Source organism: Oncorhynchus mykiss, chromosome 30 (genome assembly GCF_013265735.2).
Source record: "Oncorhynchus mykiss isolate Arlee chromosome 30, USDA_OmykA_1.1, whole genome shotgun sequence".
NCBI lineage: Eukaryota > Metazoa > Chordata > Actinopteri > Salmoniformes > Salmonidae > Oncorhynchus > Oncorhynchus mykiss.
In genome coordinates this window covers 9,579,249-9,605,187 of record NC_050570.1, presented here as the reverse complement: position 1 = coordinate 9,605,187, position 25,939 = coordinate 9,579,249, and the positions used below count along the sequence as shown (strand labels likewise).

The 25,939-nt window shown below is 41.5% G+C and overlaps 1 pseudogene; it reads right to left on the bottom strand.

The window, feature by feature from the left end:
* Positions 1-10,282: 10,282 nt before the first annotated feature.
* Positions 10,283-25,685, bottom strand: LOC110522729 (annotated as a pseudogene).
* Between the last annotated feature and the right edge of the window lie 254 nt (positions 25,686-25,939).

Sequence of the window (25,939 nt, the reverse complement as noted above, 5' to 3'; positions counted from 1 at the left end):
GAGAACTTGCACAATTGGTGGCTGACTAAATACTTTTTTGCCCCACTGTAGGTGATGAAAGACCATGAGGTATGCAGTGCGAATATCCAACAATGCAATATCCAACAATGCATGTTTTTATATGCATTTACCTTCGGTGTTCATGGATATCACATTCAAATCAAAGTTTATTGGTCACATACACAGATGTGCAATGAAACACTTATATTTCTAGCTGCAACCGTGCAGCAGAATGTCTCACAAATACAATACAATACAAATACAAATACAGTACAAACACAATACAAATACAATACAATACAAATACAGTACAAATACAAATACAATACAAATGCAGTACAAATACAATACAATACAAATACAGTACAAATACAATACAAATACAATACAAATACAATACAAATACAATACAAATACAGAAATAAATAAACAAATCTAAACAAGAAATCAGGAAATTACGCAACAGATCCAATCAACAATCAAGAGTAGAAACATTACAGTGAACACGTGTCAGAATCCAGAACATAAATATGTGGTGTGTTTAGACAGTATACAATTTGGAACGAAAATGGTATGTACAGTAGTAGGTACTGTATGTTAGAATGAGCTATGTGGAGAACACAGTATATACATACACAGTCAGTAAACAACAGTATATAAACAGAATATGAGGTGACCAGCATTCAATGACTCTGGGCATTTGTCTCAAAGTGCAGGGCAGAGTACAGGGAAAGAAGCCAGCTAGTGATGGCTGTTCAACAGTCTGATGTCCTATTTTTCAGTCTCTCTGTCACGGGTTTGATGTTCCTGTGCCGGCTCTGTCTGCTAGAAGGTAGCAGAGTAAACAGACATTGGCTCAGGTGACTGAGGTCCTTGATGATCTTCTCGGCCTTCCATTGACACTGAGTGCTGTAAATGTCCTGTAAGGTAGGCAGCGTGCCCCCAGTGATGCGAGGGGCTGACTGCACCACCCTCTGGAGAGCCATGAGGTTGAGAGTGGTGCAGTTGCCATACCAGCTGGTGATGCGGCCCGTCAGGAGGCTCTCAATGGTGCATCTGTAGAAGTTTGTAATGGTCTGAGGGGCCATGACGAATTTCTTCAGCCGCCTAAAGTTGTAGAGTCACTGTTGCGCCTTCTTCACCATGGTGTCGGTGTAGTGGGACCATTTCAGGTCCTCAGTGTTGTGGAACTTGAAACTGTTGACCCTCTCCACCTCAGCTCCGTCAATAATAAATTGACCGTCTTCTGCCTCCTGTTGCCCACGATCAGCTCCTTTCTTTTTTTTACAATGAGTAAGAGGTTATTTTCCAGTCACCACTATGCCAGGACTCTAACCTCCTCCATGTAGGCTGTCTCGTCGTTGTTGGTAATCAAGCCTATCAATGTTGTCAGCAAACTCATTAATTGAGTTGGAGTTGTGCGTAGCACACACCCCTGGGGGGCCCCTGTGTTGAGAATGTGTTGAGAGTGACGGAGGTGTTGTTGCCTACCCTCACCACCTGGGGTCGGCCCGTCAGGAAGTCTAGGACCCAGTTGCACAGGGAAGAGTTCAGACCCAGGGCCATGAGCTTAGTGACACGATTGGAGGGCAACATGGTGTTGAAAGCAGAGCTGTAGTCGATGAACAGCATTCTCACATAGGTATTCCTCCACCAGGTGGGATAGGGCAGTGAGCAGTGCGACGGCGATTGCATGGTCCATGGATCTGTTGGGGCAGTATGCAAATTGTAGTTGGTCAAGGGCAAGGGTCTTCAACCTTTTCTAATATTACAATTTTTCATAGCGAAACAATGGTCATTTATTCTGAGCCATTGCCAATGCTTAAATCACATCAGGAGACCAATTTTGCGGTATATAAAAAATAAACACATTTCGACTTTTGAGTGTAATACCCCTTTAATTGTGTATTAAGAAAGAGAGGAATGTGTTGGTCTATGTTTGTGCTGTTAGGCCTATTGCTGCAGCACATGTCATGGAAGAGTTTGCAAACAATGGACACCCAATTTATATATTTCTGTCAGGTACTTTGCAGTTAATAATAATCACGAAGGTTTTTGGGGAAATCTTTGTCTACCCACAAGACGGTTATCATTACTAGCATGCTAACTGGCTAAAAATGGAGAGATAGACAAATGCGCGAACCAAACTGACAGACGGGGGGCAATATTGCTTGAAATTAATTGGCAGATATTGGGGTTAAGTTTGGCTTTTTTACAATAGTGGCTAACCAGGGGAGGGATAATGTCAAGGTAGCTTTGATTGGATAGTAGCTGGGAGCTTTATGTTTACGACAGTTTGTGATGGAACACATAAAAAAATGCATGTACTTTCAGAATTGCTTGTCGAGATTCTCCTAGATGGTGCTCACTCCTGTCGGAGACCCCTGTTCTAGGGCATTGGGAAAGGTGGAAGTGACATGGTCCTTGACTAGCCTCTCAAAGCACTTCATGATGACATAGGTGAGTGTTTAGTTGTGTAGAAATTATGTTGAATAATAATAAACTACTTTTATCAATCTGACTCCGTTATTATGTGAATAAATGCAACAGGACCTGTGCGTCTCTGGAGGATCTAGCAAGATAGTGAATCATTGCATCACCGTCTCAGTACGTCTATAATGAACATGTGTCTGGCTTGCTATGTTATGCAATTATTAAGAGGCTAGATAAATATAGCTAATCCTGGCAACCAATGTTCTAGCGTTAATTTATTGAGGCAAGCAGATCAGAGATCAAGTTGGTACCCAAACATGTGCTATGTGTGTAGTGCAGTGAACAACTGTCAATAGAACTACTAAATTATAGGCATATAGTCAATCAAAAAATGACTATTTAAAACGAGGAATACATTTACACAATTCAACTAATAGAATGTACTAGTCACTAATTGACACAAACAATTACATTGTACTTGAAATACATGACACATTACAGAATAACACAGAGTAAATTACTATTACCAATAGGCCACGATTTAACATGGTTACAGATGTGTTCAGTTCAGAATAATGTCTGAGAGAAAAAACTGTGTGTCTGATACACACAGGAGCTTGGTAGCAAGTTCTCAAAGTATGAGCGAATTCACTGCCCTTTAAACCAAATTCAAGCAGGATTAACCCCAACCTGAATTAATATTTCTTAACACTTTGTTAGTGAAAACCAAAGGTATGAACAACACACCCAGATTCTAATCTAATAAACTAAATGTGGATGTTATGACCAGACAACAAGAATGTGCCTGATAACCAGTAAACCCAACATACAATTGAGTCACTTTAAAAATACGTCAACCAGAAAACATAAAGTCGCATAAGACATATCAAAATGTGCAGCTCTTTATTCGATTTTGAAACAAACCAAACACGACAATTTAATTCACACAGTACCACCGATTTCATCATGTCAAGTTTCTATCAGTTGTCACACCTTTCCTGGCATCAGCGACCCCAGGACTTCAGTGAGAGCATCTCTTTATCGAAATTGACACAGATAAGATGTATTTTATCCCTGTGATAGCCCACAGATAGCCTGCCATCCAAACAATGTCATAAATTGTGATTGAGTCATTACGGCATACTCCCACGCCAACCAATCGCTAGTCGCGAGTATCACCGTATCTCATTATTCCACTACAAGTGGTAATTTAGTTCCGTTACCTTAGCTTGCTTGGGTACAGTATCAATTGAAGCAAGTGGGGACAACAGACTGGGATAGGGAGAGGTTGAATATGTGACCCGTTTCAGGAAGCTAGGCATATGTCGCACGTCACTACTTCACAGGAGAGGCAAACGTAATTTCGTTTTTTTAAATCAAATTAGTTTTTTGGCAGAAACATGTGAACTTTCATGTGACTTAATAACAAATGTGTGTGCCATCTGTAAATCTGTAAATCTGAATAGAATTGTTAAATTACGAAAGAAATATGAAAAAGTCAGGAACCTTCCCACTAGCCATGATTGGCTGAGTTAATGAATGGCTGCACATGCCGAGAGATGAGTTGTAGGCTACTACTTTTACCACTTTTAGTCTTGAAATCTTTAGTTGTTTACTACACTACCTTACTCACTCTGTTTAGCACATGTCCTCACATGTGAATCATTAAAGAGATGGGTGGGGCTAAGGCTTAAGAGGGTGTGAACCATGCTGAATAGGTGAAGACAAAGAAGAGCTCTCCGGTAGGTGTACTTTTTCTCAAAAGTGGGGTTTCAAGTTTATCAACTTTCTAAGCAGAATTACTTTCCCATTGTTCCTCAACTGCACTGTATGATATACCATTTTGTAGCTCCGAGTCTCTACTTTTATCCAATGTAAATTTCAAATGTTGCTACATAAGACCGAATCGAGGTGGTTGGTCACATGTCCAGCCAGCTGGTCTGCACATGCACTGAGAATTCTGCTTTGTATGCTATCTGGGCCAGCAGCCTTGCGAGGGTTAACACGTTAACACAAGTCCAACTCAAGTTGACTACAGGGATCGGGAACTTGCAGACCTCGTGAGCAGCGTGTTGTTTTCCTCGAAGCGGGTGAAGAATGAGTTAAGTTTGTCTGGGACTGAGGTGTCAGTGTTCACTACCTGGCTCATTTTCCCTTTACAATCTGTGATTATCTGAAGTCCCTGCCACATGCGTCTCATGTCTGAAACATTGAATTGCGACTCCACTTTATCCATGTAATGTATTTTTGCCTCTTTGATTGACTTACGGAAGTCATAGCTGGTCTGTTTGTCCTCGTCCATGTCCAGTCACTTTACTGTGGTTAAATGCGATGATTTGCACTTTCAGTTTTGTCCGAATGTTGCCATCTATCCACGGTTTCTAATCCTCACTGTAGGACAACATCCTCTATGCACTTCCTGATGAACCCTAGTGTACTCGCAGATATTATTCCCAAAGGCGACCCAGAACATATCCCAGTGCACGTGATCAAAACAGTCTTGTAGCATGGATTCCGATTGGTCAGACCAGTGTTGAATAGACCTTACCATGGGTGCTTCCTGCTCTTATTTTTGCTTATAGACGGGGAGAAGCCGAATGGAGGCGTGATCTGATTTGCTAAAGGTGGCAGGGGAGGGCCTTGTAGCCGTCCCGGAAAGGGAGAATAACAATGGTCAAGCGTCTTCTCTTCACCCATTGCACAGCCTAAGTGCTGGTGGAATTTTGGGAGAATTTTTAATCAGATTTCCTTTGTCTAAGACCCCAGTTACAAATGCGACCTCAGAATATGCAGTTTCCAGTTTGATAAAAGTCCCTTATAGTTCTTTGAGTGCCACCGTGATGTCAGCTTGAGGGGGATGTAAACGGCCATGACAATAAACGATGAGAATTCTTTTGAGAAGTAATGGTGTCAACATTGGATTCCAGATTGGGAGAGCAAAAGGTCTTTAGTTGTTGTACCTTACTACAACAACACCATGAGTTATTAATTATTAAACATATCCCTCAACCTTTGCTGTTCACAGAGAGTTCTTTCTTCTGGCAGGAGAAGGTGTAGCCGGGGAGAGCCATGTTTCTGTTAAATAAATTATGTTACAATCTCTCGTGTGCTCTGGAAGGAGAATAGATCCTTGCCATGAGCTTGTCTACCTTATTGTCTAGAAACTTTACATTAGCATGTAATATACTCGGAAGTGGTGGGTGGTTGGCCTCCCATGGAGTCTGACTAGAACGCCAGCTCTCCTACCTCTCCGTGTGGTGCCAGGACATCAACCTCTCCCTCAACGTGATCAAGACAAAGGACATGTTTGTGGACTACAGGAAAAGAGGACCGAGCACGCCCCCATTCTTATCTACGGGGCTGTAGTAGAGCAGGTTGAGAGCTTCAATTCCTTGGTGTCCACATCACCAACAAACGAACATGGTCCAAGCACACCAAGACAGTCGTGAAGAGGGCACAACAAAACCTATTCCCCCTCAGGAGACTGAAAGGATTTGTCATGGGTCCTCAGATCCTCAAAAGGTTCTACAGCTTCGAGAGCATCCTGACTAGTTGCATCACTACCTGGTATGCCAGCTGCTCGGCCTCCGACCGCAAGGCACTACAGGGTGTAGTGCGTTCGGCCCACTTTCACTAACATATATGCTCATGCACCCACACATCTAATCAATCTATCTTTAATGACAGTCCCTTCCAAGCTTCTCTCACAGTATATCGCTGGGGTCAAGCTTCCTGCAATCCAGGACCTCTATACCAGGCGGTGTCAGAGGAATGCCCTAAATATTGTGAAAGACTCCAGCCACCCTAGTCATAGACTGTTCTCTCTGCTATTGCACGGCAAGCGGTACCGGAGCACCAAGTCTAGGTCCAAGAGGCTTCTGAACAGCTTCTACCACCAAGCCATAAGACTCCTGAACATCTAATCAAATGGCCACCCAGACTATTTGCATTGCCCCCCCCCCCCCCCCCCCTCTTTTACACCGCTGCTACTCTCTGTTGTTATTATCTATGCATTGTCACTTTAATAACTCTACCTACAGGTACATATTACCTCAACTAACCGGTGCCCCAGCACATTGACTCTGTATCGGTACCCCCCTGTATATAGTCTCACTATTGTTATTTTACTGCTGCTCTTGAATTACTTGTTACTTTTATTTCTTATTCTTATTCATATTTTTTAAACACTGGTTTAGGGGCTCATAAGTAAGCATTTCACTGTAAGGTGAACCTGTTGTATTCGGCGTATGTGACATTGACGGAAACATACATTTCTTTGTTTATTGTCAACAGTTTACTATAGTAAAGTACAGTTAAATCCACATTCAAATGAAATGAAGGGCTACAATCTGTCTGCCATAAAACACCATTCAAACCAAACATTTTCACCTGCACTGCTATGAATATAATATATATAAAACAATGAATAAAAATTATACTTTCTTCAACTGTTACATTGCCACGATATCTGTTCTGTCAAAAGCATTTGGAACTGAGATGATTTAGGATCCGTCGGAGTCTTGTATTGCATTTTCTGGCTTTTATACACTCGTGAACTGCGTAGAGACCTATTCATCAACACAAATGTGTTGTGTTGTCATAGCGCTTGCTTTCAGGGGAGGAAAGGCATTATTCATTTGATAACCATGATGACAAAGTTCTTTCAGAAACGCCGGATAAAAATAGGTCATTTCAGGCATGGAAATGAAGTGATTCAGTGAAAGCACTTGAAATGTTCCTCATTCTACAACGCCTTTCCTATCAAGGGGAAGAGGGCGGCTGAGAAAAATCATTTTACTGGGGAGCGATTCATAACAAAAAGAGAAGTGATAGGTCAGGTAGGATCCGGTTGTATGGCGTTAATGAAAGAGGAGCGAGAAAGAGATGAACCAAGATGGCTTGACATTAAACAGTAAAAAAAAAAAACGTTTCATTGATTTTAACAAATTAGTATGGTGAAATAGAAATACAGTAACAAAAGATTGGAATTCAAAACATCTCCAAATATTGACAATCAAATAATCAATTAGGAAAACCAATTGAGATAAAATGTTCTAATCAATAGATTTCACATTTTCTTTATTCCATGGGACATGTTTCCCTCTTACTTTGGACAAACGGATTTACTTTGTTACAGTATGTTGTATCTTCACAGAAGTTGTCCCAAAATGGCATTGATTTAGGTAGTTGCCTTTCATGACATGATTAAGTCGGCTTTGATTTTCATCATCTCAACAAAGTACTTTCTTTCAAAGTAGCACAGAAGCCTCGACATGTTTGAAAAGTTAACCGCGAGAAAAGTGGTTTTGTATTTGTTTGAACCAAGTTGTTCAACACTTCAGTAAATCTGATGCTCTTGCCCTTGGCTCATCTTTGAAACAGTGAAGTTAAAAAAAAAAAAGGACGGAAAATGGAGACATAAAGGAGATGATCGTTAATGTGAATCTCACTGAACCTCACAGTTGCACTAACTGACAGCCATCTTACCATGGCGAAAATACTCATTTTGTATACAACAGGTGTATTACATAAAGTTATTTTCCAGTTCCACGACTTAGCATTCCACACTCAGCCCATCTATATGTGTGCTTATTTTGTTGTATTTGTTTTGGATTCATTTGTCATTCTGTTAAAATTGTTAGTTTGTGCCTCAAATTGGCAACGACATCATAGAGAGGATGATTAAAATTGTCCACTGTTTAATTTTAGAAGGTTATTTATCTGAAAGACCTGTTTTAGAGTCATCATCAGTCTTCTGGGAGTAACTTGGTTAAACAGAAAACAGTTCTTGTTGAGAACGATTGATAAAAATATTTAATTAAGTTTGTTTCCATCGAACCAGTTGTCGTAATTTGCAGTTTTTCCCACTTGCTTAAAGATGACATAAGTCTATGGTTATATCATGTTGGCCTAATGTAGGACATGACCACATGAAGTGGAGTTAAGAAAACCGACATTTAACTTCTCCAACAGGATGCCATGAAAATGTATGTTTTACGATAAAATGTAGTAATAAACATTTTCCTATTTACTGTAGAAAAAAGGGGGGACAAATACACACATTCAAAAGCAGGTATACCATTTCACAATGTGCTTTTCTTCACTTGACCCATTCCAAACAGTGGGCCTCCTACTGGAACAGTGGGCCTCCTACTGGAACAGTGGGCCTCCCACTCGAACAGTGGGCCTCCCACTCGAACAGTGGGCCTCCCACTCGAGCAGTGGGCCTCCCACTCGAACAGTGGGCCTCCCACTTGAACAGTGGGCCTCCCACTCAAACAGTGGGCCTCCTACTGAAACAGTGGGCCTCCCATTCCAAACAGTGGGCCTCCCACTCAAACAGTGGGCCTCCTACTCAAACAGTGGGCCTTCTACTCACTTAAAAAAGGTGCTATATAGAACCTAAAAGGGTTCTACGGCTGTCCCCACAGAATAACCCTTTGAAAAACTTTTTGGGGTTCTAAGTAGAACTCTATTGCATTCCATTTAGAAGCATTTTCACAGAGCGTTCTCCATGGAACAGAAAAGAGTTCTATCTGAAACCAAAATGGGTTCTACCTGGAACAAAATAGGCTTTTCCAATGGGGACAGCCAACGAATCCTTTCAAAACCCGTTTTTCTAAGAGTGTAGAGTGGGAGGCAGGGAGGGTGGGGTGCATGCATTCCCCTTGCGGCTCCCTATTGTCACATGCACATCTGTCTTTGGTTAAGCGGGAAGCCTAGCAGTCGCCTGTCATTCATTGAGTAGTCAGCAGAGATTTGTCTCAAAGAGATAATGCAGCGAGGAAACAGGCATAGAGAGAAACACCCCAACAAACCTTAATCGCGAGGACTCTCCTCCCAGTCTAGGACATATGCTCTCTACTGGAAGCTCTAGAGGGAGACTTTACCCACACAAGCAGCTGGTGCAAACTCGCCGTTCTCCACCACATTATGGTTCAACTTAGATTTGGGGTATAGGGATGTAACCTGACCCTCGCAATGTACTTTGGGGCAACTTGTGCATGGGGCTTGGTGGGGCTAGACAGGCTAACAGCCACATGTGGCCCAACCGGGGATGAGAGACAGACAGGGAGAACCAATGAGACTGGAACACTACTGTTCCATCTGCTCCTGATGGATCACATTTCTTCCAAGGTTCTGATAGAGAAGAGGTGGGACACCTGTCACTGGTCCACAGAGCGGGCAGAGAAGAAGCCACACAGAGGGGAGGGTTGTAAGGGTTGTCGTTCGGTGGAAGAAGGTGAGGACCAAAACGCAGCGTGGTAAGGGTCCATAATGTTTATTTTAAAACATAAACTGAACAATACAAAATACAAAACAATAAACGTGAAATGAACGAAACAGTCCCGTGTGGCGACAAACACTGACACGGAAGACTAACACCCACAACCCAAAACTGAAACCCAGGCTACCTAAGTATGATTCTCAATCAGAGGACAACAAATGACAGCTGCTTCTGATTGAGAACCATACTAGGCCGAACTCAAAAATAAACATACAAAATCCAACATAGACTGCCCACCCAACTCACGCCCTGACCTTACTAAAACAAAGATAAAGTAACAGAACTATGGTCAGAACGTGACAAGGGTACTGTGTGTCAATAGTGATTAGCGTCTGCACAGTTGAGACTGTTGCTGCTGCTGCTGCTGCTGTGGGGCGCAATGGGGCATGGTAGCAGAGATGAGGAAGAACGAGAGGAGCAGGAAAGGAACACTTTCTGCTCAGAGGACTATGCTGTTCATAATACATTTTTGTCCCCCTGAAATTACAAAATGTTTGTTACTGATTCTAATGTGTTACTAGGTGATTCCATTGAAGTTCATCCATTGTGCTAGGTGTTTTCTCATTCCTCATAAAGGTTGTGTGAGTATGAGGAGGTGGGGAGGTTGTGTGAGAATGGGGTGACGGGGAGGTTGTGTGAGTATGGGGAGGCAGGGAGGTTGCGTGAGTATGGGGAGGCGGGGAGGTTATGTGAGTATGGGGAGGCAGGGAGGTTGTGTGAGTATGGGGAGGCGGGGAGGTTGTGTGAGTATGGGGAGGCGGGGAGGTTATGTGAGTATGGGAAGGCAGGGAGGTTGTGTGAGTATGGGGAGGTGGGGAGGTTGTGTGAATATGGGTAGGTGGGGAGGTTATGTGAGTATGGGAAGGCAGGGAGGTTGTGTGAGTATGGGGAGGTGGGGAGGTTGTGTGAATATGGGGAGGCGGGGAGGTTATGTGAGTATGGGAAGGCAGGGAGGTTGTGTGAGTATGGGGAGGTGGGGAGGTTGTGTGAATATGGGGAGGTGGGGAGGTTATGTGAGTATGGGAAGGCAGGGAGGTTGTGTGAGTATGGGGAGATGGGGAGGTTGTGTGAATATGGGGAGGCGGGGAGGTTATGTGAGTATGGGGAGGCAGGGAGGTTGTGTGAGTATGGGGAGGTGGGGAGGTTGTGTGAGTACGGAGCAGCAGAGGTCTGAGGTGAGGAAAGGCTATTCATAGTAAAGCTAAGTAAACAATTGTAGGTTTTACTTTGTATCAGCATTTAGAAGTAATACAATTACTGTTAGACCGAAGTCCCACAGTCTAGACTCAAGAGAGACCTGGTCACTCACCTTTCAAAGTTGAAGTCAATGGACGAGTATCTGGCCTGCAGGATTGCCCAGAGACCCCAGAAGAAATTGGAGACCTGCGAATAGGTTTGTGAGAAGGAGGGTCATGCCTTGTTCAGGGTTGTTCTCATCTTGACATGTACTTGATGTCCTCTTCTGTATAAATCTAATGCTTAACCCTGTCGCTACATTTAAATATAATTCAGAATCTTGTCTTTCTTATAGGGATACTTCTGGATTTGACAATGGAGCCCTTCATCTATTTCCCCAACGCAGATCAACTCGTGGGTGTCTCTGTGTGCAGTTTGAAGGAAGTAGCTAACTAGACATTTACATTTTTCTCATTTAGCAGACACTTATCCAGCGGGACTTATAGGAGCATTTAGGGTTAAGTGCCTTGCTTAAGGGCACATTGACTGATTTTCACTTAGTCAGCTCGGGGATTTGAACCAGCAACCTTTCAGTTACTGGTCCAATGCTCTTAAATGCTAGGCTACCTGCCACAACTACGCTAGCGTTAGCTTAATTTCTAACTAGCTTTAGCACAATGACTGGAAGTTTACGGTATCAGCTAGCATGTTAGTAGATACCATAACTTCCAGTCATTGCGCTAACAGTAGTTAGCATTGGCTCGCAAAAGTACCTCTAACTTCCGTCATACTGGATGCAGAGACATACAAATGATATCCATGAGTTCATCTGAGTCTGGGGGAGTATCCCTTTAAAGTTCAGTGAGATTGAAGAGCCCACTAAGTGGTCGTATCGAGACACTGTAGCCTGCAAAGAGCTGGTGTTTCAGACCCCAGAAAACCATTACAATTCCTCTCTGGTTCTATTGTCCTGTCCTGTATGTTCCCAGAAGCCTTTGTTCCACACTGCTGTGGCTTTGAGGATGTACCTTTCATGGTGCAATATTGTGTGCTACATGACTGAAACAGACTGATGTTGGATCTTAACTTTACCAATATTGTCGTAGAAAAATGATCCTACAGCAACAGGATTTAAACATCTAGTCCATAATGTTGCTTGATAGGTGGTTCTGCTGGACAAAAGTAGGCTACATGAAAGGTGCAATACTCTTAATGTTTAGTTATTTATTTTATTTAACCTTTATTTAACTAGGCAAGTCAGTTATGAACAAATTCTTATTTACAATGACGGCCTACCAAAAGGAAAAAGACCTCATGCATGGACAGTGGCTGGGATTAAAATATATAAAAAATATAGGACAAAACACACATCACGACACGAGAGACAACACAACACTACATAATGAGAGACCTAAGACAACAACATAGCATGGCAGCAGCACATGATAACACATCATGGTAGCAACACAACATGACAACAACATGGTAGCAGCACAACATGGTAGCAACACAACATGACAACAACATGGTAGCAACACAACATGGTAGCAACACAAAACATGGTACAAACATTATTGGGCACAGACAACAACACAAAGGGCAAGAAGGTAGAGACAACAATATATCACGCAAAGCAGCCAAAACTGTCAGTAAGAGTGTCCATGATTGAGTCTTTAAATTAAGAAATTGAGATAAAACAGTCCAGTTTGAGTGTTTGTTGCAGCTCGTTCCAGTCGCTTGCTGCAGCGAACTGAAAAGATGAGCTACCCAGGGATGTGTGCGTTTTGGGGACCTTTAACAGAATGTGACTGGCAGAACAGGTGTTGTATGAGGAGGATGAGGGCTGCTGTAAATATCTCAGATGGGGGGAGTGAGGCCTAAGAGGCTTTATAAATAAGCATCAACCAGTGGGTCTTGCGACGGGTATACAGAGATGACCAGTTTACAGAAGAGTAAAGAGTACAGTGATGTGTCCTATAAGGAGAATTGGTGGCAAATCTGATTGCCGAATGGTAAAGAACATCTAGCCACTCGAGAGCACCCTCACCTGCCGATCTATAGATTATGTCTCTGTAATCTAGCATGGGTAGGATGGTCATCTGAATCAGGGTTAGTTTGGCAGCTGGGGTGAAAGAGGAGCAATTACGATAGAGGAAACCAAGTCTAGATTTAACTTTAGCCTGCAGCTTTGATATGTGCTGAGAGAAGGACAGTGCACCATCTAGCCATGCTCCCAAGTACTTGCTCTAGGTAGTAATCACACCTGTGGGGAGAGGGGCATTCTTCTTACCAAACCACATGACCTTTGTTTTAGAACTGTGATATAACTGTGTTAGAGTAGGTTTTCAGTGAATTTATGTAAATCACAAAGCTCATCTGCAGTTCCTGCAGCTCAGGAAAATTCTCAGGAAATGAAAGCGTTCTCACATGAAGATCCTACCTTTCTTATGCAGCGTCTCGGGCGACTCATGAAGGCAGGACAAGAACATATACCATTGTTTTCAATGAGATATCAATGGCAAATGCCACCAAGGCTGACAGAAAATACTGTCCATTGACAGAATTTGAAGCAAGAGTTGAAATGGAGAATTAACTAAAACAATAACTGTGTAACAAATGTAAAAAATATATTCTCACGATATGTTTAGTAAAATTACCTAGAGTCTTGGTAAGCAAGGGCTATACGTTGTGTACATCTTTAAACTAGAAAATTAACTTACATGTGAGAGTTGTATTGTGTTAGGATGTTATTTATGGCCAATTTTTTATGACAAGATTTTTGCTACCCATAATCCACAAGTACATTTTTTCGATTTCCCTGTGTTTTTCTTCTTAAGAAAAAGGGGAAATGTGTAATGATCATATTGAATTGTTCCCGTACTAATGGAATTGCTCCCTTAGGTCAACGGCACTCCACGTCTCCATACATTTCTGTTGTCATCCACCCTAATAGTAATTATCCACGGTGGGACCACTAATAATTTCCCAACGAGTTCCAGGCGGACCTCTGTGTTGTGGCCGAGTGATATAATCACATTTTTATTTGATAATCAAATAAAGGGCGGAATGAAATATTGGAGCAGTGTGTGGTTTCTCCTCTCCATTTTTTCCTGGCACATTTTCAACTGTAATGTCTCTCCCCAGTTCTAGATGGAGATTGAGTGCAGTGTGTGTGCCTAACGCTAAGCAGAGATGGCCAGTGACAGGGTGCCATTCAGAAAAGCCCAAAGAGGAATCATACTACAACAAGATAGGGGGGTGACATCACAGAGTCACAGTCTTTGGCCCCTCAGTACTTGGGGGGGGGGGTCCCAGAGGGGGCCAAGAGGAGGCGTAAAGAGCCCAGTGTGCCTTGGCTTACTCTGTCTCGGCTTAAGATAGGGAGAGGAGCAGTGGAGAAGCTCCCCGCCCCAGAACATTGGCAGAGAGCTTGTTAGTGATGCCACAGCGAAGACGATTTGTCTATCTAAGGACCCTGGGAAATATCACAACACACCCTGCAGTTCAATAGGGCATTGATATCAGTTTGACAAAGTGTGTTTCCTTTCAGTAGACCTAGGTCCTCCCATTAACTGAAATGGTAGTCTAAAGACACTGGCAAACCACAAAGATCCGGTCACATGACTAAAAACCAGAGTATGGGAGGGATATTGAGAAAGTTCTTGTCGTATCTCATAATCAGATTTAAATGAAAACCAGCTAAGCCAAACTTTTCTTTCGTGATTGTTTTGATAAACAAGCATATCCACCATCTCTATGCCAGACTTAACTTGGACAGGAAACTTGACTTACCCATTCATTGTCAATGAGGGACTTCTCCCACTTCATCAAGCCAGAGTTCTTGGTTTGTCACAGAAATCTGATTTCAATCAACAATATGTTATCGCTGCTCTTATTCATTTCCAGGCATGTTTTTTTTCTTCCCTTCCACGTTTTGGCTGAAGCAGAGTTATTTTGAAAAGAAAAGGCTTACTCACCATTTCTGGGCTATTTTGAGAGACATCGACACTACCCCCACAAATTACTAAAACAATCCTGCGTATTGTGTCCACTTATGAAAGCACCATTAGTTTAGTCCAGCAGCACTTGAGCCACCAAAGACCGAAAATTGTGGTTGTTAAAAAAACACATCTTGGCTGCTGTCTGTCATTTTTCTTGCAGTGGTTTCAAATCAACTCCAATAGAGTATGTCAAAATGCAGCGGTACGTGGATCATACAGAGTGGATGGGACTTCAGTTTTTGGAAATATGGACCCGTAAAAGGACATCGTTTGATGTGAATTGAAATATTGAATCTTGCCAGTGCTCATTACTATAGTGAAAGGCAGGCACCCCTGCACAAAACTACTTTTGGTCTCTTTATCGACAAACACCCACATTAAAATGGAGTTCAGCCAATGAATTTATATCCTGTAAATTTCACACAGAGAAATAAAAGTGAATCAGAAAGTGAATCAGAAAGTATAGTCTTAACTTACATACAGTATTTACTTAGACTGTGGTGAAATATCAATGCCGTAGGCCAGGTTAGTGGGTGCTGTGGTTAAATATCAATGTCATAGGCCAGGTTATTGGGTGCTGTGGGGAAATATCAATGTCGTAGGCCAGGTTAATGGGTGCTGTGGTGAAATATCAATGTCGTAGGCCAGGTTAATGGGTGCTGTGGTGAAATATCAATGCCGTAGGCCAGGTTAATGGGTGCTGTGGTTAAATATCAATGTCGTAGGCCAGGTTATTGGGTGCTGTGGGGAAATATCAATGTCGTAGGCCAGGTTAATGGGAGCTGTGGTGAAATATCAATGTCGTAGGCCAGGTTAATGGGTGCTGTGGTGAAATATCAATGCCGTAGGCCAGGTTAATGGGTGCTGTGGTTAAATATCAATGTCGTAGGCCAGGTTATTGGGTGCTTTGGTGAAATATCAATGCCGTAGGCCAGGTTAATGGGTGCTGTGCCAGTGCCTCTCACCAGTGAGAACTTGCAGCTCCTGAACCTCTCGTCCTGTAACTGTGGCTCCTAGCCCCACACTGTGCTTGCAGCTCTCCAGGTAAGCAGTCAACCAGTCCCTCTGCAGTTCAGGGCTGGGATATAGGCTGTAGTCAATGCCTTTCACACCTTGGGGACGTATCAAACACACAGACAAATGTAATGAGAACCTGTCAAACCAATCAGGCTGGATGATACAGCAACAACATGGGTTAGAAACCCTTGACACCGTCTGGAGATCTGTAACGTATCATGAGGTCCCTGGCAATTCCCAGACTTAATGTGTGTGTTTTAGAGAGAGTATGTGTGTGAGAGAAAGTGTGCGTGCATTTGAGATAAAAAGAGAGAGATGGAGAAGGGGAGGGGGGACTAGTGGGCCTAACTGTTTAAAAGATCACACTGTAAATCTTTGCGTAAACTGTGTAAAGGGAAACTTTAAAGGAAAGTTTGTCAGCGTATCTTTTACATTCATTTGGGGTGGAGGCAAATAGCTGGATCTACACGACCAATGTTGTGGGAAATAGTTTCATCCTGACATTAGACTACTTTACAGGTAGACTACTTAGACAACTTCACATCTGACAAATGTTTATTCGAAGGTGTAATGTCCCTTTAATGTGCTTGCTTAGTTCAACGTTGAAGGCAAAATGAAATACTTGAAATACATTGAAATAAAAAAACATAATCTCTCTGATTCCCCTTTTGTGAGATTCACCTCAGAAATGAACTGTAAACTGAAGGAACGCACCTGCAAACTCATTGAAGTGGTTGCCTATGTCGAAGGCCTGTTAGTTATCATCAGCATACTCATAGTCAATGAATCTCACCATGCCTAAAGGAGAAGAGAGCAACGTACGGTTCATACAGCTAATTGCAATGACACGTACACATTAGTAAACTGTTCTGTAGCACCTCAGCAATATAATTATTACTCTATCAGACCTAGGTTGCAATTACTTGACAAATATAATCAAATACTTGGCCTGTTTGAGCATGCCTGGCTTAATAAACAAATAGAAAAGTCCCAAAACTGAAAACACCACCCACTAGGCAGACAAGCAAAGCCTCAAAGTATTTTAATGATTTTTTTCAAATATCTGAAACCCAGTACTGTACCCTATGTAGAGGTAACTGCCAAAATAAAGGAAACACTTGAGTAAATGAGGGATACAAAGTATATTGAAAGCAAGTGCCTGAGTTAATTAAGCAATTAACATCCCATCATGCTTAGGGCCATGTACAAAAATGCCCAGTTGCCCAATATTTTGGCTACCATGGCTAGAAGAAGAGATCTTGAAGCTCCCGAGTGGTGCAGCGGTCTAAGACACTGCGTCTCAGTGGCAGACACCCTGGTTCTGTTCCAGGCTGTATCACAACCGGCCGTGATTGAGAGTCCTGTAGGGCAGCGCACAATTAGTCCAGCGTCGTCCGGATTTGGCCGTAAATGTGAATTTGTTCTTAACTAATTTGCCTACTTAAATAAAGGTTAAATATAAATAATTATGATAATCTCAGTGACTTCGAAAGAGGAGTTTCAAAAGGAGAATTGTGTGTGTGTGAGTGTATGTGTCACAGGAGTTTGGTGGCATCTTAATTGGGCACACGGTAATGACTGGAGTGGGCTCAACTGCCTATTAAGACACTTTATGTTGGTGTTTCCTTTATTTTGGCAGTTATCTGTATGCCGCTATAATTGATAGTGTGCTCTGAAAGCTTTAATAGTCAACGCTACAATTCCTCAATAGGATACAATAAAAAAATGTTTTTAAATAAAGATACAATGAAACAATTTCCCACTATATTATGTTCTGATATGTATGATTTGTTCAGATATCATTTTATTTTATTTTGTGCTTTACTGTTACAGCAACAAAGTCCCTGAAAAGCTTCAGAGAAACATTAATAATGTATTCATTATAATGGTGTTCCATACACTAATCATAACAATGACCAAGGCCGTACGTCTGCACATAAGGGCATAATGAAATGACATAATGACATAATGAAATGACAAGAGGATTAAGATAATAGGGTATAGATTTATTATCCATAGCAAAAGAAAGGAAAGATGTGACCCTTTTGTGATCCACATTTTGTCAAAGTGTTCAAATGGAACATGTCTTACAATTGGACCATTTCATTGAAATAAGTTCAGTCAAAGGGACATCCAAGTTATTGAGACTAAAACATGGCAATCTTGTATTCTTACTGACACTGATGGTATATTGCATCAGAATGGCAGAACAAACGCTATAACCAATCGGTTCAGCAGTAATGAATCCACTTATTCTTCATACTGCGGCAGCTTTTTTAAATGATCACATGAACTCGCTTGGAACACTTTTTATGTCAGCCTTGCAGCTCAAATTCCAGACACTGAGACCCATCATCCACCCTCTTTGTAGTCATAGATGATGTTTTTAGGTAGGAGGTCATTGTGACAAAGCACGGTTGTCGAGCCGATCAGAGAGAGGTGTCTTTTCAACGTTTCCATTTCATCTGACAGGGTTTTCGATTGCTAGGGAACTCTTTCAGCAGCTTGGAACTATGTGGACAAAAAAAATGACAAAATAACTGTTACGTATTGCAGGCACTGAAAGTATCAGTATCACATTCAAATAGTATCAGCACATTCAAATTGATCTCATGTTATAATGCATGCTGTGTTTAATTAGCTGTTTAGTAGGTATTTATCGTCTTTATGGTCTTTTTCATATTTGAATAACTTCCAAATACACTTTCAAAAACAAATAGACTATGTCTCCATTGGAGAAAATGCAGAGAACCCCTAGATGAAGGGAGGTATAATATACTGTATGTTATAGAAGTACTACAGATGGTCTGCAGTAAATATACACGTTTATAAGGAATAGGGTGGAATCATATTACTCAGGCACCGACGCCTGCCGCATGTGATAGGGTCTACAGTCCATTACGGATTATAATGGAACACCCAGCCGTGATCTGCCCAGTGAGGCCTCTCTACCAGACAAACTCAATGCATTTTATGCACGCTTTGAAAACAACAACATTGAGCAGGGTGTGAGGGCCGTCACCTGCCAAGAGGACTGGTGGATCTCGCTCTCCGAGGCAGATGTGAGAAGGGTCTTTAACTAGGTCAAAACCCACAAGGCTGCGGTGTTCTAGGGTGCGTTCTCAGAGCTTGTGCAGAACAGCTGGCAGGCATATTAAATAGGTAAATAAGAATTTGTTCTTAACTGACTTGCCTTGTTTAAATAAAGGTCAAATAAAAAAAGATTCACAGTAATTGTCTACCTCTCCTTGTCCCAGTCTGTAATCCCTACATGTTTTAACAAATCAAAAACTGAAAAATTGGGCGTGCAAAATTATTCAGCCCCCTTAAGTTAATACTTTGTAGCGCCACCTTTTGCTGCGATTACAGCTGTAAGTCGCTTGGGGTATGTCTCTATCAGTTTTGCACATCGAGAGACTGAAATTTTTTCCCATTCCTCCTTGCAAAACAGCTCGAGCTCAGTGAGGTTGGATGGAGAGCATTTGTGAACAGCAGTTTTCAGTTCTTTCCACAGATTCTCGATTGGATTCAGGTCTGGACTTTGACTCGGCCATTCTAATACCTGGATATGTTTATTTTTGAACCATTCCTTTGTAGATTTTGCTTTATGTTTTGGATCATTGTCTTGTTGGAAGACAAATTTATGTCCCAGCCTCAGGTCTTTTGCAGACTCCATCAGGTTTTCTGCCAGAATGGTCCTGTATTTGGCTCCATCCATCTTCCCATCAATTTTAACCATCTTCCCTGTCCCTGCTGAAGAAAAGCAGGCCCAAACCATGATGCTGCCACCACCATGTTTGACAGTGGGGATGGTGTGTTCAGTGTGATGAGCTGGGTTGCTTTTACGCCAAACATAACGTTTTGCATTGTTGCCAAAAAGTTCAATTTTGGTATAATCTGACCAGAGCACCTTCTTCCACATGTTTGGTGTGTCTCCCAGGTGGCTTGTGGCAAACTTTAAACGACACTTTTTATGGATATCTTTAAGAAATGGCTTTCTTCTTGCCACTCTTCCATAAAGGCCAGATTTGTGCAATATACGACTGATTGTTGTCCTATAGACAGAGTCTCCCACCTCAGCTGTAGATCTCTGCAGTTCATCCAGAGTGATCATGGGCCTCTCGGCTGCATCTCTGATCAGTCTTCTCCTTGTATGAGCTGAAAGTTTAGAGGGACGGCCAGGTTTTGATTAAAAAAGTTTGAAATATCCAATAAATGTCGTTCCACTTCATGATTGTGTCCCACTTGTTGTTGATTCTTCACAAAAAAATACAGTTTTATATCTTTATGTTTGAAGCCTGAAATGTGGCAAAAGGTCGCAAAGTTCAAGGGGGCCGAATACTTTCGCAAGGCACTGTACCCCTATACTACCTCCATCACTCCAGTATCCCTGTCACCTTACCCCTATACTACCTTTACTACCTATACATACATATACCCCTATACTACCTCCATTACTCCAGTATTCCTGCACATGTAACTATGGTATTGGAACATTTTTTAATAATATTTCCTGTATATAGTATGCTTACTTACTTACTTACTTTATTGTGCCTTCAAGAATTTCCACCTCTGACTGGATACTGACATTTTCAAAAAACAAATTATACAGGTATATTGGAAATATTCCCATGTTTCAAGTTACTTGTATAACACCCAGGCCATGTGGGCCGTTAATCAACCAGTAATCTCACAGTGGAAATGACTTAAATAAAGTCCATGATTTCCTGTGCCTACAAAGACTAGAAGAGGAAAACGTTTGGTCCGGTGTTTTATTCCATCAGGGGGAGAACTACTTCTTAATGCAGTAGTTCACCAACCTGTAGATCTCCAGGCCTGCATGTGTTTACTGCAACACGAGTTGTTTATGACACCAGACAGCACACCATATCATCTGGAGAGGTTACATGCTATTTACAATCTCTTGTTTTTCCTTCTTGGGACAGCTCTACCAATCAACAAAGGTCTTATTTTCACGGACGGTACTTGAAAAAAAAAATGCACCTGCGAAATGCTGTGTAAGCATTGTACCGTTCTGATGAAGTTTTATGTCTCCTTTCAATTGGCCCCCCAAAAAAACATTTAATTTAAACACTGTTATACCTATTTATGCAAGGAGACATACAGTTGTGGTGTTATTATACACAGTTGTCGACATAATTCAGTGAGGTCTGTTAGGAACGTACAATAAATGCAGTGACCTAGGCCGTTGTTTACAGTCAAGATAGAGGTCTCTTCTCCCCTCCTACAGCCTCCTTCACTACTTCCTCAGCCGCACACACTTATTTGGATGGAAGAGTATCTCATTCTGCTCTGTTCCATCGTTTTTTTTAGTTGTGGTTGCAAAATGGACACTTTGCTCATCACTCATAAAGGCTTTTGGCCCTATTCACTGACAACTGGTATCTGGATTTCTGGGATATATTGTGACATAGTTTTGTTGTAGCATGCATTCTTGCCTTTTCAGAATATCCTTGTTTTTTGTTTTGTTTTTTACTTTCCCCAGAAACTCAAGTTTTGCTTAGAAAAATGGCATAGTACAGAATAAATAGTTGTATTATATTAGTATTTTTTTCATATATTAGCTCTTGATAGGATATGTATTTATATCATCAATATTCATGAAAATATGTAATATTAAATGTGGTTTACAAATTCCATATCTCTTTAAAATGCATACTCATTTTTAATTCTGTTTGCAGAATAACTGTTCATATGAAAACGAATGTTTGTTCAAAGGCTCAATCCTCGGTGAAACTTACATGATTCATTCCTATCAACTATTCTATATATGTATAAACAAGCTCCCAAGCATTTCACATCGTAACACCACTCTACTGTCTGGACTCTCTCCCCCTTCTCTTGCCCAATGCCTTTCAGATGCAGGCGGTCGTGGAGGACGATGCTCGCCTCCCGGCTCCCACTCCTCTCATGTCTCTCAGTGAAGTCTGTTTCTAGAGAGCTAGCTACTACAGCAATTAGAGGAATTTCCTCCTCTGGCGGCTCATTATCAATGTGCCTTATTTACATCTGATTACCAGCTCCAGTGGAGCAGCAGTGATTATGGCAGTATTGTGTGGTTTGTGTTGAGTGTTAAATGGGAGAATTAGCGGGAGGGCTTTGAGCAGAGCAGGAGGCTGCTCTCCCGGTTTCTACGCTTTCCTCGGAAAGTGCAGCTGTACTGTGTCTCTCTTTTCCTGCGTTCCTCCCCTCTCATGTTCTCTCCTGTCCGGCTCTGTCCTGTTAGGTCCTCTCCCCTCCTCTCCTGTTCGGTACTCTTCCCCCCCTCTCCTCAACACCACAGATGTATCTCCTCTCCTTTCTCTTCTCTGCCTCCCACCCCAGTGGGTGACTATCTGATTCAGACAGAGGAGCTCTTCAGCAGGTGCACCCACTCTCCTGCTCCCCCTCTCCCCACGTTTCCTCGGAAGACACTCTCTCACAAGCACTCATACATTGCCCAAGTATAAAAGTCTCTCTGATGCTTTTGTGTGTTGACTGGTTCTCACCCTGTCCTTCTGTTGCTCTCTTTAGATACACAGCAAATTGGACAGTGTTGATTTTTCAGTGTAACATTTATTAGGTTGACTCAGGTGTTAAATGAACTCTGTAAGTGAAAATTAATTAATATTTAATATATATTTAATATTAATATTAAATTAACACAGTGGTGTAAAATAACCCCAGTCTTGGTGCTACTAACCAGTGGTAACCAGTGTTTCCCAGCATGCTCTATTGCTTGTTGATTTTTAGAACGGTTTGTTTCAATATCTCTGTTTTTGCATGATTGATTAATTAATCGTATGCTACTCAACTATAAATAACATAAATGTGTCTAAACTAATCAAATCTGTTAATTGGACTTATTGCACCCGGGTACTGAAATGGTTGTTCCAGTTTAAATGGTTTAGGTATTCTCCTGTCTTACTCTTCAAAACCTAGCATTCATTCTGAATGCAGGTTGTGGGTGAATAAAAATTCAAAATGTTGGATATCCTCACTCTGGCTGGATTCCAATAAGAATCACACATCACTTTTCAAGCCAGCATAATGTGACTTGCAGGCCTGATGTGGCCTGTAAACCATGAGTTTCATGCCACTATATTAGGGTAAAACTAGGGCCTTAAAATAAGGGCTTATGGAATACTGGTAGTATAGTGTGGAATAATTAAATTTTTATGATAACATATTTGCTTAGGATCTCACTTGGTGATGGCCAGAGGCTTGAAAACGGATGAATGCAACAACCATGTCTCTGTCACTAACTCCCCTTTCAGACATATGGAATGTGGCGCCTTGAAGCACCTCGGCTACAGCATTTTTGTTTGTCTGAAAGGGTACAGCTTTTAAAAAGCCGCCATGAAACCTTCTCTGGATATATTTTTGAAGCGCCACTGAACAGGCATTTAACTTGTCTGTAGTGGCGGCAACTTCTGGTTGAACTGTCAATGAAATGATCTCAAGATACCTGTGTGCAGCCTGCCTGCATGCAGACCACTCGCCTCGAAGAAAAGTAATTTGAAGTCTGTTAAATACAATGACTTACCAATACATTTAGTAGAGAGAAAACATCTACCCTACCATTAAAAAACAACACAGGGAAACAATACCTAATATTCTATACAGAATTCTTCTGTCTCTAAAGGGACAGAAGCCACACTTAAATGTTAAACAAATTGTCTGAAAGGTTATCAATTATTGCTTTTGAAAGGGTATAACAAATACAATCATGGGTGGTAACGCTACAATTCACTCGAAAAGCAAGGCATTCTGGGAAATACACAAATGTGTACGAAACAACATGCATACACACATTGAAAGCAATCAAATGTGTGTTTTATGCATTATTGACCTGTAAAAGCCAATACATTTCAATAATTTGAGATGTAAAAATATACATATTCTTTTTTTTTTACAGAAATGACCTTATATTGAGTATGAAATATATTATTTGTTCTCTATTTGAGGCTTTCTTGTCATATCAATTTCATTTTGAGACTTTTAAATGTGGATCGAGTGATCCAGCTTTAAAAAATATATCACAATGTAGCTCCATCTATTGGACTTCTGAATGTGGTGCAACTGAGATAAAGGCTGGTGTGCACTGTAAATTGAAATGTCCTTTATATAATGAAATTGCCTACAAGTCATCAATTTCGTATACATACTTGGCTGTTAACATAATCTTAGGGCTCTATGCAATCAGTGTCACGGAAGTTCAGTACTACATTGTGATTGAAATATAAAGGTAACATTTCCACGTAAGCGGAGACTGCATTCACTGTAAACGCTGCCTATGTCAGTTCAATCGGATATTTTCTTTAAATGTCTATCGAGCAATCTGTAACGGTTCAGCGATACCGATTGAACGGAGCCCTTAGTTACTTCAAAGATTCAAGAAAATTGTTTGCTTATACTCCCATTATCATATAATAATAATAGTCTCCCCCTGTGTAATGTCACATCATGACAACACTTCAGAATAGAGCTATATGGGCTGTTGCTCACAGAAAGTTAGTTGCCTGTGTCCTGTCATAGCAATGTTTAAAAAAAAGACTACTAGAGACATGCTGGCTCCATCTCAGATGTATGCAGGAAGCTGCTTCTCTCTTATCATAAAGGTCCCAATCTCCCCATAGCAGTTGTCTATGAAACGGATGACCCAATCCATAGCTAATTGCCTTGACCTCTTGACCTCTCTCCACAAAACACAAAGAACATACTGGAACAGTCTGGTGATATTATTTCAATCTAAAGAGCTAAAGCAGACACAGTACTTTAGGACTCTAGCTTGACTCTAGTTTGCATGGACTTCCGACCCCTCAACCCTCACAGCAATCGTAAACACCACAGAACATTTGATTGATCATGGAGAGAGACAGTCCAAGGAAGCCGAGCTAATGTCTTATTTTCTTTGTTCCCCCACCTCCTCAATGGGCCAACCACTGCTTGGTGCCACATGGCAAGAAAGTGGACTGAAAAGACTGGCTAAACTAATCAGACTTCACCGTCAACACATCTCATAGAAGAAGAGGAAAGTGCAAATCTTTGCTTTACAAAAAAATATTTTGCAAAATAGAAAATGTCTAAGTAGTGTTAACTCACCTCTGTGATGCTGGTGTTCTGCTCTGAGCGTGCTGGACAAGTTAGAGAAATTGTGTCATCTTCTTCCACAGAATATTCTCTGCGTGGTTGTCAGATTCGAACTCGATCGAGAGGATTTTTCCAATTTCTGTCGCAATCAATCTGCAGGGGAAAAGAACTAGGATAATTTATACCATAAACTACAGATGAGACTGAGCCAAGATATTGCACACAAAAAAACTCTGGACCAGAAATAGATAGCTGCTATTTTTCCATTAAGCAATCCATTCAAACCAGATGTTGTTTCATTTAGGACCTTATTGATTGCTAGAGTGCATGGTTTGCAGAGTGTTTGTGGTGTCATGGAGCCGGTGGGCTTTTGCTACAGGCTATCAAACTGAGCAGGCTGATAGATGGAGACTGGCCCTGAGGTTTGCCCCCTGTTGTCTGGATACTATCCACTAGCATAGCTGGAGGAGTCAAACCTGCTGTCTGTACTGTAAAACATTTCCTGTATAAACTAAAATTAAGGTAATTTATTTTACAGTGCAACTACTGTAAACAATTTAACGGGGAACATTTTACTGTAATCTAATTTACAGTATATTACTGGAATTACTCATGCAGCGACATTTTACCCAGTGTTCTTTGCAAGTTTAAAAGTTTTACATTTACCTTTTGGCCATTCAGTTCTTCTCCTTAAAAAGAAGAGCTCCTTAAAAAAATGAATTAAATGTAACTAGGTAAGTCAGTCTTATTTACAACGACAGCCTATCCTGACCAAACCTTAACGACCCTGGGCCAATTGTGCGAGATGCAGTGAGATGCAGTGCCTTAGACTACTGCGCCACTCAGGAGCCCTTAGCATCTTCACATCTTGCAGGGCATTCAAACAAGATTGAATTTTAATAAACACATCACAGTCATGGCAAGTAAAACA